Genomic DNA, 19,109 nt, shown 5'->3' on the forward strand with positions numbered 1-19,109 from the left:
GGCTTGAAGATAAACAAGCAGCATTCTAGCTGAGAAGCAACAAAGCCCACATGGAAGAAGCACACCAGCCTGTGTGATCATAAGGTGTTGATGGTATGAGGTTTCAGGCATCAAAGACCCAAAACAAAACAAACAAAAAGCATATCAATGGGAAAGAGGGGAGGGCAGAATGGAGACCCAAAGCCCATCAGTAGTCAATTGGACATCCCCTGTCAGAATGGCCACAGAAAGAGAAGAACCAGTCAGGGTGCAGTATAGCACTGATGAAACATACAAACTTCCTCTGGTTCTTAACTCTTCCCTCGCCCCCCACCTCCATGACCCCAATTCTATCTTACAAATCTGGCTAAACCAGAACATGTACACTGGTACAGATAAGAGCTCACAACACAGGAAATCCAGAACAGATAAATCTTTCAGGACCAATAAGGGAAGCTGGGATACCAGGAGGATAAGAGTTGGGAGGTGGGGGGGGGGAGTAAGGGGGACCCAATCACAATGATCGACATATAGCCCCCATCCCAGGGGGATGCACAGCAAAAAAAGTGAGTGAAATGAGGCAGCACTTGGTGTAAGACATGGGGGGAAAAAGAATCATTTATAAATTATTACGTTGTTCCACCTAGTCTAATTAGACACAGTCATGGAAGGGCTAAATGGAAATAGAGCTGGCAGGAAGGAAGATTGAAATCCTGGGGGAGGGAGTATGGGGGAGGCAGGGGAGAAATTAAGAACTGATGTCAGGGGCTCAAGTAGACAGAAAATGTTTTCAAAAAGATGATGATAATATATGTACGGATGTGTTTGGCAAAATGGATATATGTATAGATTGTGATAAGAGCTATAAGAGCCCCCAGTAATAGGATTTAAACAAAAAAAGGGCTTCTGTTTGAGGCATTAACATGATACTCACTCACTGCCATCGAATTGATACTGACTCATAGCGACCTTATAGGACAGAGTCGAACTGACCCTGTGGGTTTCTGAGGCTGTGATTCTTTTTTTTCTTAAGCAAAAGGGAAGAAATTTATTGGAGCCCATACGGGAAACCCTAGTGGGGCCCAGCATACCCTACTGTGTAGGCATGCCCAGCAAAGGGTCATACCATTCACTGTATGCCCATGTCCCAGAGGGACTCCCTTTGAGCCAAGCCCCAAAGCCCCAGGACTGGTTGGGGGTGAGGCTGTGAGTCTTTATTTTTTTTTTCAGGGATAGGCTCTCTCTCTCACTCTCTTTTTTGGGGGGTATTATTTTTTAAAAAGATTTTATTAGGGGTTCATATAACTCTTATCACAATCCATACATATACATACATCAATTGTATAAAGCACATCTGTACATTCTTTGCCCTAACCATTTTCAAAGCATTTGCTCTCCATTTAAGCCCTTTGCATCAGGTCCTCCTTTTTTTCCCCCCTCCCTTCCCGTTACCCGCTCCCTCATGAGTCCTTGATAATTTATAGATTGTTATTTTGTCATACCTTGCCCTATCCGGCATCTCCTTTCACCCCCTTTTCTGTTGTCCATCCCCAGGGATGAGGTCACATGCAGATCCTTGTAATTGGTTCCCCATTTCAAACCCACTCACCCTCTACTCTCCCAGTATTGCCCCTCACACCCCTGGTCCTGAAGGTATCATCCACCTTGGATTCCCTGTGCCTCTAGCTCCTATATGCACCATTGTACAACCTCTGCTCTATCCAGACTTGCAAGGTAGAATTCGGATCATGCTAGTTGGCGGGGAGGAAGCATCCAGGATCTGGTGGAAAGCTGTATTCTTCGTTGGTGCTACATCGCACCCTGTCTGACTCATCTCCTCCCCTAGATCCCTCTTTGAGGGGATCTCCAGTGGCTGACGAATGGACTTTGGGTCTCCACTCTGCACTTCCCCCTTCATTCACTACGGTAAGATTTTTTTTTTTTGATGATGCCTTATACCTGATCCCTTTGGCACCTCGTGATCACACAGGCCGGTGTGCCTCTTCCATGTGGGCTCCACTGCCTCTGAGCTAGATGGCCACCCATTTACCTTCAAGCCTCTAAGACCCCAGAAACTATCTCCCCCGATAGCTGGGCACCATCAGCCCCTTTCGCCACACTTGCCTATGCACCCGCCTGTCCTCGGCGATTGTATCATGGAGGTGTACAGCCAATGATATGATTTTTTTGTTCTTTTATGCCTGATAACTGATCCCTTCGGGACCACGCGATCACACAGGCTGGTGTGTTCTTCCATGTGGGCTCTGCTGCCTCTGAGCCAGATGGCCGCCCGTTAATCCTCAAGCCTTCAAGACCCCAGACACCAACTCCCTTGATAGCCAGGCACCATCTGCTTTCTTCACCACATTTACTTGTTCACCCGCTTTGGCTTCAGCAGTTGTGTCGGGAGGGTGAACATCATTGAATGCCAATTTAATAGAAGAAAGCACTTATGCATTGAGGGAGTGCTTGAGTAGAGGCCCAAGGTCCTTCCGCCACCTTAATACTAAATCTATATATATATATATAGACACTTAGATCTATTTCCCCGTCCTCATATATATATTTGCATGTACATGTCTTTGTCTAGACCTCTATAAATGCCCTTTGCCTCCTAGCTCTTTCCTCTATTTCCCTTGACTTTCCTCCTGCCCCACTATCATGATCTGTCCCCACCTGGGTTACAGCTATACCTCTTCTTTACATAACCTTACCCTTGATCATTCCCTACTGGGCCTGCCACTCCCCCCTCACCACCAATTTGGACCCCATGTTGTTCCCTTGTCCCTGGGTTTGTAGGTGGGGGTGTAAGGAAGTGGTGTTAACAAACCGAGGCTGTGATTCTTTATGGGAGTACAAAACCTAATCTTTCTTCCACAGAGGAGCTGAGGGCTTCCTGACCGTGGGTTAGCATCCCAGTGCGTAACCCAGTACACCCCCAGGGATGGTTGTATGAAATAAATTCCAAGGTTGTGTTAGGTCATTTCTTATTTCATTGTAATCTGAACAATACGCTCCTAAACATATCCTGGGTCTTCTTTTGCAGTTCCGAAGATGGCAGCACTGAGAGGAAATGATTTGATCAGGGTTAGTGAGTGAGTTGCCGAGGCAGAGTTTGAACCCAGATCTGTTCACATGCAGTTCGCCTTTCAGACGTTCATTATTATTTCGTGATTATATTTCTGTCAAGAATGGCGCCTGGCAACGAACATGCCTCAGTTTAAATTGCATAGCTGGGAGGGGCCTTAGAAAATACCTCGTCCAAATTCTTACTTATTGAAAGTTAAAAATTTGAGGCCAGGGGATCTAAATAAGATGATCTTAACCAGTTAGGGACAGGACTGGAATTTCAATCTCCCTTCCTACCAGCTCTATTTCCACTTAGCCCTTCCATGACTGTGTCCTCTGTGCTCTAATTAGACTAGATGTTCCGACAGAACCCTGGACCAAGCTTTCAGGTGGTTGATATCTGTTTGTGACTCAGTGTTCAGGAGTCAAGGCTGCCTAGTTCTCTCTTTGCATGTTCTAGTTCCTTACCCATGTGTCCTGGCACACAGTGAGGAACATGCCTAGCCATTAACTGAAAGGTTGGCAATTTGAACTCTCCAACTTCTGCATGGGACACATGTGGCAGTCTGCTTCCCGAACAATGAACGCCTTGGAAACAACTCCTTGTTCTCCTCTGTCCTGTGAAGTTACTGTGAGTTAGAATTGACTTCCAGCAACGGGATTTTTGGTTTTGTCCTCTGCCAGGAACAGTGAGGACCTTTGATGTTATGATGACAATGCTCTTTAGGAGCCTCAGACGGAAGAGACATCAAGGTATCCCACACGTCACACAAACACAATCAAAAGGTAAAGTTGTTGTTAGCTGTGATCATGTTGGTCCTGATTTAGAGTGACCTGAGGTACAAAGGAGTGAAGTGCTGCTCAGCCCTGACCATCCCCATCAGTATGGTTATATTTGAGACCGTTTTGTGAAGTATTAACAGTAAAGCAAATGCACCCCACACCCAACCCCCAAAACACCCTCCTGCGACATGTTAGTGTCAGGTTGTTGGTGGATCAGCAGCAGCTTTTGTGTGCCACCAGCTCAATCTGATTCTGTTACCCAAGGGTAGAAAGGTTGCATGGGATTTCCTAGATTGGACTCTTTATGTGAAGTAGGAGCTGTGTGTTTAACGACTGGGCCACTTGATCTCCTTTATGGAACCGGTACACCAGTGCCATCAAGCTGCTCCGAACTCCCAGTGGCTCCGAGCGCTCGAGGCTATAGTTTGTAGAGAGCAGGTAGTCTTTGTCTTTCTCTCACACACTGACTGATGGGTTTAAATGAGCAACCTTTTGGTTTGTAGTCCAATACTTCCCCCACAGCACCAGCAGGCAGTTAGTAGAAATACAGTACAGTTTGCAGGCCCTATTCTGATATTTGCTAGGTAATTTTTTTTTGCCTATAACTTGATTTCTTTTCAGACCTGATCTTAACTGCCGTGTATTCACTGGTGATATTTTCACAAATGTCATTGAAACTAGAGCACACAGCTGTTAGGATAAGCAAGAGGATAATTTATCTGAATTTAAGGTTATATTTTAAAAGCCCCGTGACTTAAGATCCAAAGTCCCATTCATTATTTACAAACTTTCACATGAATCTTGAAATTGGAAGCATTTTCATTGATTCCTAGTAGCAAAAATTACTGAGTTCCTACTACAGCTTACACATTGATTAGGAGCTAAAGGGAAATATGAAATGCAGTCTTTTTCTGCAATGTATTTATAATATCCTTGGGAAATATGTCTGAAAATTTGCACAATAAAATGCAAGGCCAAAGAAGTTGCCCATAAGTGGCGAGCTTGATAAGGTCAGAAGAGAGGGGTCCCTGGAGCTGTGCTGGGTAGGGGGGAGGTGAAGGAGAAGATGAATGGATGGACAGCATCTGAAGTTCATTTTGATTACTCAGGGGACACTTGGATGTGTTCTCAGCAGTCTGAAGGACAGGCGTGGAATTCAAATTGGCCTTGGTGAGTTGGAGGAAAGGTCAGAGACTGTCAAGACAGAGCCTACGAGGGCTGTGGCCATTCTGTGATACAGGGGCAGCAAAGGGAGTAACGGTGTGTGGTTCATTTATTTTATTTTAACATGTCTTTGTTGAGCACCTCCTAGGTATAGGGCCTGTAATGGTGGGCAGACACAGATACATCTCATTTGAAGGACTGGGAGAGCCCACATGCCTTTTAGGGTTCTGCACATATCAAAGGTTCTGCAACCTAGCTTCTGGATCCTGAAGGGTTGGAAATGCGAACTTCCCAAAGGCAAAAGGGCAGGTGACGAGTGTCTGGTACCTTCGTACAGAGAAAGGTCAAGAGATTGGCATAAAGCAGCTGGCAATGAGTCAGCAGTGTGACGCCATATTGTTGTTATTATTTTAAAAATCCAATACTGCAATTTGCATAAATGAGTTTTGCTGGACAAGCAAGTGGACACATTAGAAGATGTCATTGCTTAACATCCAAATATATATAACTTGGGGGTTTAGAACACACCCACCCCCATACCAAGAGACCTAGGATCTATTTCTTTCTATTGAAGCCCTGTTCCACGTTCCTCTACTTCCATGCCTTCATCCTCGTGCATGCCTTCTCTAAGAATAAACTAAAAAGAGCCATAAAAACCTTTCTGCTAACGGGCCCGTGTCATTTCGGATTCTCTAGTGTATCCTGGTATGACTCCACGCTGTCGGCTTTCTTGCCCGAATCCGGACAGTTGAGTATTGGTGTCTTCCGCAGCCAGAGAACTTGTCTTGCGAAGCAGGAACTGCCTATTTATGCATCAGGGTTGAAGTTGGAACCCATTGTCTATGCAGACAAGAGAATTCACAGCACAGTTGCTTTGTTCTGTGAAAATGATTGTCCATAATTTGGTAGAAAACAGTTTTGCTTGCATGCGCTAAAAGATAATTTAGCTCGGAAGTGCAAGGAATAATAACGGAGCCCTTTCTTGAGAACTCCCCCCCCCCCCTGCCTCATGCGAAGAGCACAGCTCCAGCAGCTGACCATATGGGGTTAGAACTCGCCGTCAGAAGCAGTCTGTAGCCTCGGAGAAGCTGTAATAGAAGCATCGCTTTTCTTCTACAGAACCCACCCATGCCTTCATCCAGACAGTTTAGGGCTTGGGATGGGATCTGTCAGACAGACACTCAGCCCATTCCTCTCCTACTTTACTGACTACGCACTCAGGGGAAAGGGGCATGTTTTTGAGCCAATCCATAATAAAGACTTGAACTTAGTCACTATCAGGCTGGAAAAAGGAAAGATCGCTCTAGAACAAGAATTTCCCCCTGTGTAATAAACAAGTCATTTGTCATGAAAGAGACTTAGGTAGTTTAAATAATAAAACTTTGTGATCTTTGACAAATCTCCATCGCATTTCCCTCAAGACTTTATGTACTTTATGTGGAAGCAAGGGATGTAAATGCTGTTACCATCTTTGCCTCTTATGCCCTCTCTGACCTTTGGAAAACCTCTTTGATGTCAGTGATGGACATGGGGGGGAGAGAGGGTCATTTTTCTTATTGGTCTCTAACTTTTGGGGTATTCTTTGGTGACCTTGAATTGGACTAGGGAGTCCCAGTAGCCAAAGATTGTCTTCCATTTGCTCTATTTCTTCTCAGACAGGGGAAGAAGGCAAGGCATTTTTGTAAAGGTGCAATGGAGAAACAAGAAAGACTGGCACTTACGGAGTTAATGTGATGGTCAAGCTCATTCACTTTGTTAATGAAAGGAATCTTCCACCTTAAATGGCTTGAGGTGACTCCATACACATCACCTAGCGCTGACAGGTGAGATTAACCACAGTTTATTAGTCACATATAGTCACATCTTGTCGGGGGAGGGCACAGTACAGCGTGCAGGGGTCCAAAGGGGTGTATTTGGGAACAGGGTGAACCTGCAGTGGCTGTGGGGGGCAGACTTTGCAGGAACAAGAGGGTTAGGGCATCCTGCTTTGTGGAGGAAGATGTGATTGGCTGGTTCTAATCAGTTGGTGAGCTGGCAGGGATTTGAATTCTGCTGATTAACACATGCACCACTGTGGTTCTTGCAGATAAGGGGACTACCTAGGTGGGGGTCCGTTTCTGCCAGCTGGGTGTAGGGGCGGGAGAGTCAGGGAGCTTTGTAGCCTCTTCAAGGTAACTCTTGAAATGTTATGTTTTACACGGCAGCCAGAGAAGTCAGACTGACTTTGAACAACTCCAGCGATCATTAGCTATAATGGCAGAAATGGAAGAAACAAGTCTTGTGAGAGTCTTGGTGAGTTTCTCTGTAAGGACAGAACTGTTTCAGAACTCAGTTGGCAAACGAAATCCACAAGTAGAAAGGGGGCCGTTCTCTGTAAACCACATGGATCAGTTCGTAAGTGAAGATAATTCAATTGAAAACACTTTACAGTTTCAAGAGGTCGACCTTTCCTTGATGGACCACTATCTGGGAAAGGCACTTAAGTCTTATGCTTTGGATCCTGCATATCTAAAAATATAGTCCATTTATAGACCAAAAAGGCAGATACTGCCAGCTCTGGATAAACCCCTCGGCTATAATGAATCATTCCTATACTCCCAAGTTTTGCAATGCCATAAATAAATGTCTTTATTGTTGAGAAATAATGAAGAAACTTGATTAGCTTCTTGTAGAAACAATGAGATTATAAAAGTGAAGATTTTCTTAGAGAATTCTCTTTCATCCCTAAGAGAGTCCCTTGAACTTTGGCCAGAATACACTGCTGCTCTGGAGGGAAATAAAAGATGGAGCTTATCGGACAGCTTGTGGAGCTTTTCACTGGGGTTTGCCTATCTGCTCAGGCAGACAATACCTACATTGCTGTGATGGAGAGCGTAGACACTACATGGCAAACTGTAGAACCGTGAAGGCTAAGTTTTCACGTTGACCAAACAGTAATGAGTGAACTGTCTTTACCTATGCGTGTTCCTGCAGAAAGCCTCCAGAAATGGATAGATGACCATTTTGTTGGTAATCAGTGGAGCAGAGGAAGCGCTCACATTGCAGAAATCAAGCCCAGGAAATAAACATCTCGAGCACTGTTGGCCCCAGGATGTTAGTTACTCTTGCTTCCCAGCTTGCACACTGGAGGGAGGAGACTGAGCTCTCTAATGTGTGTATTAAAGTTCCTTCTAGGCCCTAGAGAGTTTCATTCTCTGTGGAAGGGCCCTCTGTTTCTTGATGGGATCCTAGGAAATGGATTCCATCTCGCCTTCGGTTCCCTGACGATAGCAGTCTTTCATCTGAGCATTCAGTGAGTGATTGCAACGACCTAGTTTGTGGTAATACTGTGTGCATGATTGTATTGTGTATTGTTACACTGCTTTAGGACACAGCAATGGCTTAATTTGTGCACAAGGGACAGTTTCTAGAATCTGTGCTGTGTAATTTGAGAATATTATTATGCTGCATATAGGCTTGCCTCAAGTACTGCAGTTAAAAATATTTCCACTCAAATGTACCAACTCCAAAGTGAAATGAAGCAATTCTGAATCTTGCTTTCTTTTACCTTCAAATGTGTACCCACAAGGATTTCTCAGAGATATAAAGTGCAGGGAAAACTGAGCTATTAAACATAGTTTCTTTTGGTAGATATGGGTCAAACCAGCTTTCTTAACCTCATTTGGTCAGATTGAAAAAGTCTCCTGTCCTTTATCACATTTTTTAACTGCTTGATAGTGTATGTGGATAAAACACACAGATTATCTAGACAGAATTTCAAGAGTTCACAGCATATTGACAAGGGCAATTGTGATTTGATATAAAATCCCTCACCTGCTGTATGATTATGGAGACACATTCCATGTTCCTTCTTCTTATGTATCCTTTCTTTTGTGGGGGGAGGCAGTGATTTGATAGCTGTCTTGTTTCTTTGCAGGATTCAAGTTGCAGGCTTCAGTTATTGATGGCCTTGGGTTTAACTAACCAGAACCTTGACATCCTTCTACATGGAGGTTCACTCAATGGGGATTGTGTTCTTGTTTCTTTTTCATTATCTGCTCAAACTGAGTCCTTGTATGTGCCTTGGAAAAGAACATCACATGGAGAACTGTGGGAAAAGTAGGAAAAAATTCAAAGCAGTAGGCAAATATACAAATATCTATACAATTGGAACATAATTTTTACCACATAGCCCGATTCCATTCCTAGATGTATGCCCCAAAGTTCCAACTCATTGAAAGCAGATATCAAAAAGGAAACTTATACCAATGTTCGTGATAAATGAACTGTATTCATTTACAAAAGCCAAAAGGTGGAAATGATTTAAATACTTATCAGCAGTTGAATGGATAAACAAAATGCAGTATATACATACAAAGAAATACTATACAGCTATAAAGAGAAATGAAGGCCCGATACATGCTGCCACATGGATGAACCTAAAAAAAATTATTCTGAGTAAAATAAGACAGCTACAGTGAGCCAAATTCTGACTCACAGCAACCCCATGTAGGCCCATGTAGGTTTCCAAGATAGCAAATCTTTATGGAAGTAGAAAGACTTGTCTTTCTCTCTTGGAGCAGCTGGTGGTTTTGAACTGCTGACCTTGTGGTTAGCAGCCCAACATGTAACAACCATGCCATCATGGATCATTTATTTCCAGTGTGAAAAATAATTGGGAGGATTGGAGACATCCATTAGAAGGCACTGGATTCTGTTAAGGGTGATGGAAATTTTTGGAAATGAATAGTGGTACTGGTTGCAACACAAATGTAATTAATATGACAAAATTGTACATATGAAATGTTGGAGTGAAAATGTTTCCCTACATATTTATATATTTTTGGTTCTTGTAGGTGCTGCTGAGTCAGTTCCAACTGAAAATGTGCCTGTGCACAATAGAACACAGCGCTGTCCAGGTCTGAGCTAGTCTCAAAATTGTTGCCGTGTTTGAACTCATTTCAGTAGCCCTTCTGTCCATGCATCTAATTGAGGGTCTTTTCTTTTTTCTTCTTCTGTGTTTAAATTTGTAGGGATATGTTTATTAAGTTTTAAACAAGGTAAAGACAATCATCCAGATGAAAGAAACCCTCAATTGGAGGCTGTAATGGTTTCCAAGGATTTAGAGAAAAATGATTGATTAAATAAGACATGGGAATACAAAGAAAACTGTCATAAAAAACATGATTTTGGTGGATCAATACATCACAGTTGCAGATGGATGAATACTCCACAGAATCAGAAATGGGGTCATTATTGGGACACATGCACTATGCTTGGTTGAAGACCTTACAAGTTTGGTTCGGAGCTCTTCAACCAAGGCAATGAGGAGATGACTCATGATCATGTGACTCCTAGTATCCCATGTCCCACCAAGGGCACAACCAAGCAAGCCCCTATGGGCTAGACTTCCCTACCAGGACAGGCTAGGCTAGTGGTTGTAATCTACTTTGTACTACACTCCGCCTGAGGGCAAAGCTATTTGACTTCCCAGTTAATGGTGAGAAAGAATTCAATAGAGGCTTAATTTGTGTGGAGACTCAAAATTGGATTTGGGGCTTCACTGTAACTGTAGCCTTCTACAAGCTGGGTGCTTATAATACAAGCTTTAATATTCCCTCCTCTGTTCATGGATTTTATTAAACAATCTTTGATCACACTTAGTCTGTTTTGCTTTTTGTGCACAGGTTAGTTTTCCTTAGATGGCTGCTGGGTTAAGACAAGTCTTGTTTAGCTAGTCTTGTCCCCCCACCCCCAACTCTCTACTAAACCCGGTATCTTTCCCCAGACTTGTCCTTCCAGCTGCATGTCTAAAGTATTTCCAAGACATTTCTTTGTTCTTCTGCCACTCCATGATTTATTGAATAATCATTCTCCAGTTTTCCTGAGTCACTGCCCAACGTTTGCGTGCATATGAGGAAGTTGAAAATACCGCATATATACTATGATACTATGATAAATATCTTGTATGTACTTAGCACAGAACCCTGTTGGTTCTGTGGGTTAGGTGTTGGACTGCCAATAGCAAGGTTGGTGGTTCTAAACCACCAGCCATTCCAAGGGAGAAAAATTAAGCTGTCGGATCTTGTAAAAATGTACCTTCTTAGAAACTCTATATAAGTTATTAGGAGTTTGAATTGATTCAATGGCAGTAGGAGGTTTTAACTATATGCTTGCACCAGTAAAAATGTCCTACTAACTGATAACAGCTCAAATAATTTTGGAATTCCCCTTTAAGTTTTGTATTTAGACTGAGAAATCTAAGGTCAAAAGATTGCTGTTTAAAATGGTACTTGGAAATGAATTGTTAAAAAATGTCTTCACAAAATTGAGTCAAACTCAACAACCTAGTGCTATTGCTTGAAGAGAAGACATTATTTTGAACCTTTCAGAGGGAACCAACAGTGATTCACAGCAGACGATGTCTTGTCATTTATCTTGTTCCCTGAAGCTTTGTCCTTTTGTTCAGCCACAAGCTTGTATTTTCATTTCCGGCTTTCCCCAGATGACCGGGGCTGGAGGTATTACTTACATCACAAACACGAGATGCTCTAACTTTCAGGAATTGTCCAATGTGAAAAGGGCCTTTTTCTAACATCAGAGGACAGTAGCTGGGCATTTTCTCTCTTTTCTAATGTGCAAAAAGAGGAGTGAGGTTTGAGCACTGCTAGATACCATCTAGCCCAGCGTCTCCAGGGAGTTACAGTCCCCCCTCCCCCGCCCAAATCTACTGCTATCAAGTCAATGCTGACTCGTGGAGACCTTGGAGGAAGCAGATAGTCTTGTTTTCCTCCTGCAGAGTGGCTGGTGGGTTTGAGTCGATGGCCTGTGGTTACCAGTCTAATGCTCACCCCACCTTTCTACCAGAGCTCATTCAGCAGAGCTAAAATCCTCCCAAAGTTTGTGTGTCAGCAAGGTTTTGTGGTGAACACTGAGTGACGGAGCTGGAAGCGGGGTAACTAATGCCCTCATTGGTGTCTTTATTGGGAATTCAGAGATTTCCCAGAGTTCACTTCCTCTTCATCTAGCTGGTGCATTATGAGAGGGGAGGAAATGGCCTAGGTTGGAGGAAACTTTTAATGGGCTGGAAGCAGTGGGTGATTTACATTGGTGCTTTGGAGAAGGGGGTCAAGTCAATAGAAAAGGACCTTTGAGCATGCATGGAGATTCAACCCGTGGCCTTGATTCTATTCCTCCCAAATTCAAGCAGTTTACATTCCTGAAGGTGACAGTGGAGCTAGTAAAGAGACACCTGCATGAAAGATATGTAATTCTATCAAATAGTCCTGGATTCTATATGCATGTCATCTAAAAGCTCAAGAATTGTGTGCTTTTTGACAGGTTGCTTAACCTCATTAATCATCTATTTTATTTTATGTGAAATAGAAATTTAATTTCAGGGTGAAAATGAAAGATTACTAAAATTAGAATACAGAGGAAGCACAAAAATGCAAAGCATAAAAAGCATCTTCAATTGATAAAGTATATCTGAAAAAATAGAGCATTTTAGCTAGTAGATATGCAGATCAGATCAGATTTGAGACACAGTCAAATGCATGCACTTCACCTTTAGAATGATGGGAACCTTCTAGGCCAATTAATCACACAAGTGAACTTTCCCACTTGAAAGATAATAAAAACAATAATAACAAGTCCAGATTATGATAGGATTCGAATATGATTAAGTAGTATGTCTTGTGTCTGAGAAATTCTCGACTCCTGTCCTGACATCATTTACACAGCCATCCCCCATTCCCAGCAGAGGTCTGAATTTGAAACCTAATTAGGACTGCCTTCTTTCTAAAGCGGAGCATCTGGAACCTCATATTGGCATCATAGAGGAAGTAGATAGAAATATGGGGAAGCTGATCTCTAAAGCAGACCCTGGCTTTAACTCACTTACCTAGCCGTATGCTTGGAGATAGTAGAAAATCAGGGAAGAGGAATAGCAGGGTGTGTTTATTGGGCAGAGTATTCATCCACGCTGCTACTTGCTGGAAAAGAGACACCACAAAACTTTGAGTGATTCCTATTAAGTAAGTAAAGCTTCGCAACTTCTTCACCCCGGGAGGAATTAGAAGGTTAAAAGCGTATCTCTCCCCGCAACAGTAATAATGGCGGTTGGCATGTATTGACTGCCCACAGGGATATCTGATTGGCTTCAAATTCCCTGTTTATAACAGCCTTGTTAACGAATACCAAAAAGGGGGAAGTTGCTACTCCTCAGATCTAAAAGATGCATATATTATGTGTTTGTAGAGATACAGATGTAGTAAGACTAGGATTGCTATTAAGAATTGCATCATACACATGGAAGAACACACCAGCCTGTGTGATCACGTGGTTTTGAAGGGATCAGTTATCAGGCATCAAAGAACAAAAGAATCATATCATTGGCTGCACACCTCCATGATACAATCGCCGAGGACAACGGGTGCATAAGCAAATGTGGCGAAGAAAGCTGATGGTGCCTGGCTATCAAAAGAGATAGTTTCTGGGGTCTTAAAGGCTTGAAGGTGAACAAGTGGCCATCTAGCTCAAGCAACAAAGCCCACATGGAAGAAGCACACCAGCCTGTGCGATCACGAGGTGTCGAAGGGATCAGGTATAAGGCATCATCAAAAAAAATATCCCATAGTGAATGAAGTAGGAAGTGCAGAGTGGAGACCCAAAGCCCATTTGACAGCCACTAGAGACCCCCTCACAGAGAGGTCTAGGGGAGGAGACGAGTTAGGGTGTGACGTAGCACCGATGAACAAAACAGCTTTCCTCCAGTTCCTAAATGCTTCCTTCCCCCCCGCCCCCCACTACCATGATCCAAATTCTACCTTGCAAATCTGGATAGAGCAGAGGTTGTACACTGGTGCATATAGGAGCTGGAGGCACAGGGAATCCAGGGTGGATGATACCTTCAGGACCAGGGGTGTGAGGGGCGATACTGAGAGGTTAGAGGGTGAGTGGGTTGGAAAGGGGGAACCGATTACAAGGATCTACATGTGACCTCCTCCCTGGGGGATGGACAACAGAAAAGGGGGTCAAGGGAGATGCCGGACAGGGAAAGATATGACAAAATAATAGTTTATAAATTATCAAGGGCTCATGAGGGAGGAAGGAGCGGGGAGGGAGGGGAGAAAAAGAGGACCTGATGCAAAGGGCTTAAGTGGAGAGCAAATGCTTTGAAAATGATGAGGGTAAAGAATGTACAGATGTGCTTTATACAATTGATGTATGTATATGTATGGATTGTGATAAGAGTTGTATGAGCCCTTAATAAAATGTTTTAAAAAAAAGAATTGCATCATAATGATGCTAGCGTTTTCAGTTTTTCTAAATAATGTTATTTCAGTATAGAACTTGTGAGGAATGGTAAGGCCCCCATTGGTAAGAGGATAGTCAAAAGGTTGTAATTATTAGTGGTATTTTATTTCATACTAAGGAGGGAGAAGAGGACGAGACTTCTTTTATAAATAGTATCCTAGGTATTGCATAGACTAGACTGCTAGCACCTCATATTCTAAGCCAAAGGAGTGGTGTTAATCATTTCAAATTTAACTCTGAGTGTTCTTTCTTTGGTTCTTTGCTTTAAAAAATTTGCACCAGTATGTATGTATAGAGTGTGTGTGTGTGTGTATATGTGTATATATATATATAATACTAGAATATATAATACTAGAATATATAATACTAGGTCAGCGTTTGCATTCTTAGTGCACAGAATCAATTTAATTTGGATGTTGATAGTTAGGTCTCGGTGACATATAATAAAGGCTTATTTATGGAATCAGGAGCACATGAAGTCCTGTTAGGTGCATTAGTATACATAGCTAAATAAAGCCAAGTAGACTCAGGTAAGCCATTGAGCCACCAGCAGCAGGTTGATCCTGACTCATCGCAGGGTTTTTAAAACTAAATCTTTATGGGACTAGGCAGCCTCATCTTTCTCCAGAGGAACAGCTCATGGGTTTGGGTGGATGACCATGGGGGCTAGCAGCCCAATGCCTAGCCCCCAGTCACACCAAATCTCATTAGCTATGTCATTAGGGGCTCTCCATTATATATTCACAATTCTAGAACAACATTCTTCATCCATATCTTCTCTTGGGGAACCTAAGAGATCACTGCCAAAGATCAGCCATTGAAAATCTTGGGGAGCAATTGTACTATGGCATATATGGAGTTGTATGAGTTAGAATCACCTACACTGGAACTGGGTCCCAATTAGCATATATTCTAGATGTTTTGGAAGATTAAAAAAAAGTTCCACCAAATGAAAAGAAATAGAAGATGAAAGTATCAAGAATTAGAGATGAAAAGAGTAACATCACAACAGAACTAAATGAAACAAGAAGAATACTAACGCATTGCTGTCAAGGACTGTACTCCCATAAACTTGATGAAATGGAAATATTTCTAGAAACACACTATCGTAATTAACGTCGACTGATGGAAAAAACCGCAACAGACTCATAACAAAAAAAAGAAGCAGACCAGCTCATCAAAAACTTCTCAAACAAAAAAAATCCAAAACCAGATGTCTTTGCTAGGGAATTCTACCAGGTATTCAGAGAAGAGCTGACACCAATTTTGCACAAACTCTTCTAGAACATGAAGAAAGCACACTACTGAATTCACTTCATGAAGTAAGCATAATTCTGATCCCAAAGCCAAGCAAAGAAACCACAAAGAGAGAGAGATACACTGTAGGCAAGTCTGCAACCAGTCACACCTATTGTGGAAAGCAATATGGTGCTGCCTCAAACAACTGGTAGTAGAAATTCCATCTGATCCAGCAAACTGTTGCTGGGTATATACCCTAAAGAAGTAAGAGCTATATATACTCCCCCATTCACAATAGCAAGAAGTCAGAAGCAACCCAAATGTGTATAAGTTGAAGAACGGGTAAAGAAATGTTGGTCCACACACCCGATGGAACATTATGCATAGCTCAAAAACAATGATGCAACCGTAAAATTTCTCGTGACACTGAAGACCTGGAGAAGATTATGCTAAGTGAAGTAACTCAGTCACAGGTGGTCAGATATTGTATGAAACCAGAACTCTAATGATGAAAATCAAGGCAAAGACGTGCATGACTTCGGAGGTTACCAAGGAAGGGGGGGGGCAGAGCTCAGGCAAAGAAAGGATGAGAATGCATGGATGGAGGGTCCATGAGTGTCGACTTGAGTGGAAGGGAGGATAGAGGCCCACAAGAGAAGAGAAACCAGGCGAGAGGGGGAGGGGTAGAACACGGCGGGTCTTGAGCGGTCAGAATTGTTGAATTCAGAGTTCATAGTGTGAAATGTACACCTGATTCACAATTTAAAAAACTCTTTAGAAAAAACCAGAAAGAAAAAGGATTGCTGAAGCTCTGAAACGTGGCACAGTGTGGATGAACCTGGAAAACATTATGCTAAGTGAAATAAGGCAGAGGTCACAAGTACAAAGAATGGCATGACTCCACTAATTTTAAATATCTAGATGGGGAACATTCATAGCATCAGGAGTGGATTCGAGTTGCAGGGGCTAGGAGTAGGGAGGGATACGGGGTGGTTGCTAAATGGCTACTGAGTTTCTGTTCAGGATGATAAACAGTTTTAGAAATTGATTGTGGTGATGATTGTGTAACATTGCAAACATAATTAATGTAACTGGATTGTACAGTTAAAAACGGTTAGAGTAGTTTACTGCTGTCAAACAAAATTTATCTGCTTCCAGGAAAGCATCACAGAAAAGAAACCATCCCCGTGGGATCTTCATTTGAAAAATTGAAAGAAATAGAAAGCAATATCTTTGTACTCATCTCTCAGATGGAACACATATTAAAATTAGCCTCCTTTGTTACCAGATAAAAGTTAAACAATGAAGATGAGGGGAAGCTCCTTTTGTGTCTCTCCCTCCCTAACTTTATCATCATCCTCTCTCCTATACCCAGGTGGAACCACTATCGTGATGTTGGTTTGAGTGTTTTTGCCTCTTTTTAAAGCTTGTATACACAGATGTTTTGTACTTATTTATAAAATAGTTTTAGTTTGCACATTTGTAAACATTTAAAGAAATATACTTTATGTTGCATTCTACAACTGGCTTTTTTGTGTGAAACATTGTATTTTCAGGATTTTTCCATGCAATGGGGAAAAATCATAGGACTTGATTCATGATAATTCCCCTCAGGGTGGTTACAATTTATTGGGAATGTGTTGTATTCATGAAAGAAAGAAGAGTTAGTTAAACTTAGAAAACATCAACATAAAAAAAACCCGAGGTGTTTGGAAGAATCAATGTTTCAGGAGAGCACTTTTCCACCGCAGTGTTACCATAGTTGTGAGATTTGTTGTCTGTGAGTGATTACTAATAACAATTGATGACCTAGTATTTGTGGGTGACTTGTTTTTCATATGTATTAGGGTGAATTCAGTGTAATCCCTGACAACATAGTTTATTCGCCTCCTGAGATACTTCCCTGAAGAAGATAAGTGGACCTGGGCTTGACAGTTAGTTTAATTACAGTCAGTACATTTGGTGGGGAGCCCTGGTGGTGCAGTGGTCAAGCTCTCAGTTTGATTTATCCATTGCTTTGCTCAGAGGGGGAAATCACATGGGGCAGCGTTACTCAGTTTATTGGATTATTACAACTCAGAAACGACTCGATGATGATTTGGGGATTTTTTGGGGGTGGTGGTGTGTGTGTGTACGCGTGCTTGCTGCCTAATAGTTAGGTGCTTGAACCAGAGAGTTGGGCAAACTGAGCTCAAATCAAAGCTGAGATTTTCCCAGGTGTGATGTAAGTATGCAAGGAAATAATCCTTATGCTAGACTTACTTTGCATGTAGCAACCACCAGGTAAATGTTAGCTAGTGTCTATTAATTGCAGACACTGTGGGTAAGATCCCAGGAAAGGTCTCTTAGGCTGAAATGTAGAATGGTGTTGTAATATTGACTTAAGTTAAGAAGGAAGATCTTTGATCAAGATTAGTGTAGACAATGATGCACCCTTAGAAGAGTTGATTCTGCTGTAGACTGCGGATGACCGAGCTGCACCTCATGTCAGCATCAAGACTCTGCCCGACTTCCTGCTTTTCCTCAGGCAGTACCTGATTTAGGATGGAATTCTAATCTGACTACTGGATGAAGATTTTAGGACCACTTTGGGAGTGGAGTGATTACTAGTGGGCTGCGAATGGAGGGAGAAGATGAGCCATTCTACTCTCATATAGTTACAATCTTGAAAACCCACAGGAAGGGTTCTGCCCTTCCCTATAGGGCCACTCCTACAGTGCCACTCCGAGTTTTAATCGACTTGATGGCAGTGAGTTTGTTTTTGAGTTTCTCATAGTGTTTGTTTTTTTAATACAGTTGTGAGGAATATTGCTTTCTATACTTAATGATGTAGTCTTTGATCTTCATCAGTAAGTGCTGCAGGTCCTCTTTGCTTTCACCTGGCAAAGTAATACTATCTACATATTACAGATTGCTAACATGCCTTCCTTTAATCAGGATGTCACCTTCTCCTGCAGCTTTTCAGATTTTTTTTTTTTGCTCCCCATACAAATTGAATAAGTATGGTGAAATCTAGAACCCTGATGAACACCTCTCCTGATTTTAAGCCATGGAGTTTAAATCATGCAGTTTACCCTCCATCAACATAAGAGTTTACCCTCCATCATCATAAGAACACTTTGTTCTACCAACCTGGTATTCAGTGATGCTCACCCTCTTGACATGATCGCCGAAGACAAAATGGGTGCATAAGCAAATGTGGAGAAGAAAGCTGATGGTGCTGGCTATTAAAAAATATAGCATCTGGGGTCTTAAAGGTTTGGAGTTAAACAAGTGGCCATCTAGCAGAGAAACAACAAGCCCATATGGGAGAAGCACACCAGCCCATGCAATCACAAGGTGTCAAAGGGATCAGGTAACAGGCATCAGAAGACCCAAAACAACAACAACAAAAACATATTGTTGAAAATGAGGGAGGTCAGAGCAGAGACCCAAAACCCATCCATAGACAATAGAACTTCCCCTCACAGAAGGCTCATAAGGAAGAGATGAGCCAATGAGGGCATACTATAGCACCGAAGAAACACAATATCCCTCTGGCTCCTTGAGGCTTCCTCATCCCCGAGTTCTGGCAAGAC

This window comes from Tenrec ecaudatus, chromosome 4 (assembly GCF_050624435.1).
Source record: "Tenrec ecaudatus isolate mTenEca1 chromosome 4, mTenEca1.hap1, whole genome shotgun sequence".
Classification (NCBI taxonomy): domain Eukaryota; kingdom Metazoa; phylum Chordata; class Mammalia; order Afrosoricida; family Tenrecidae; genus Tenrec; species Tenrec ecaudatus.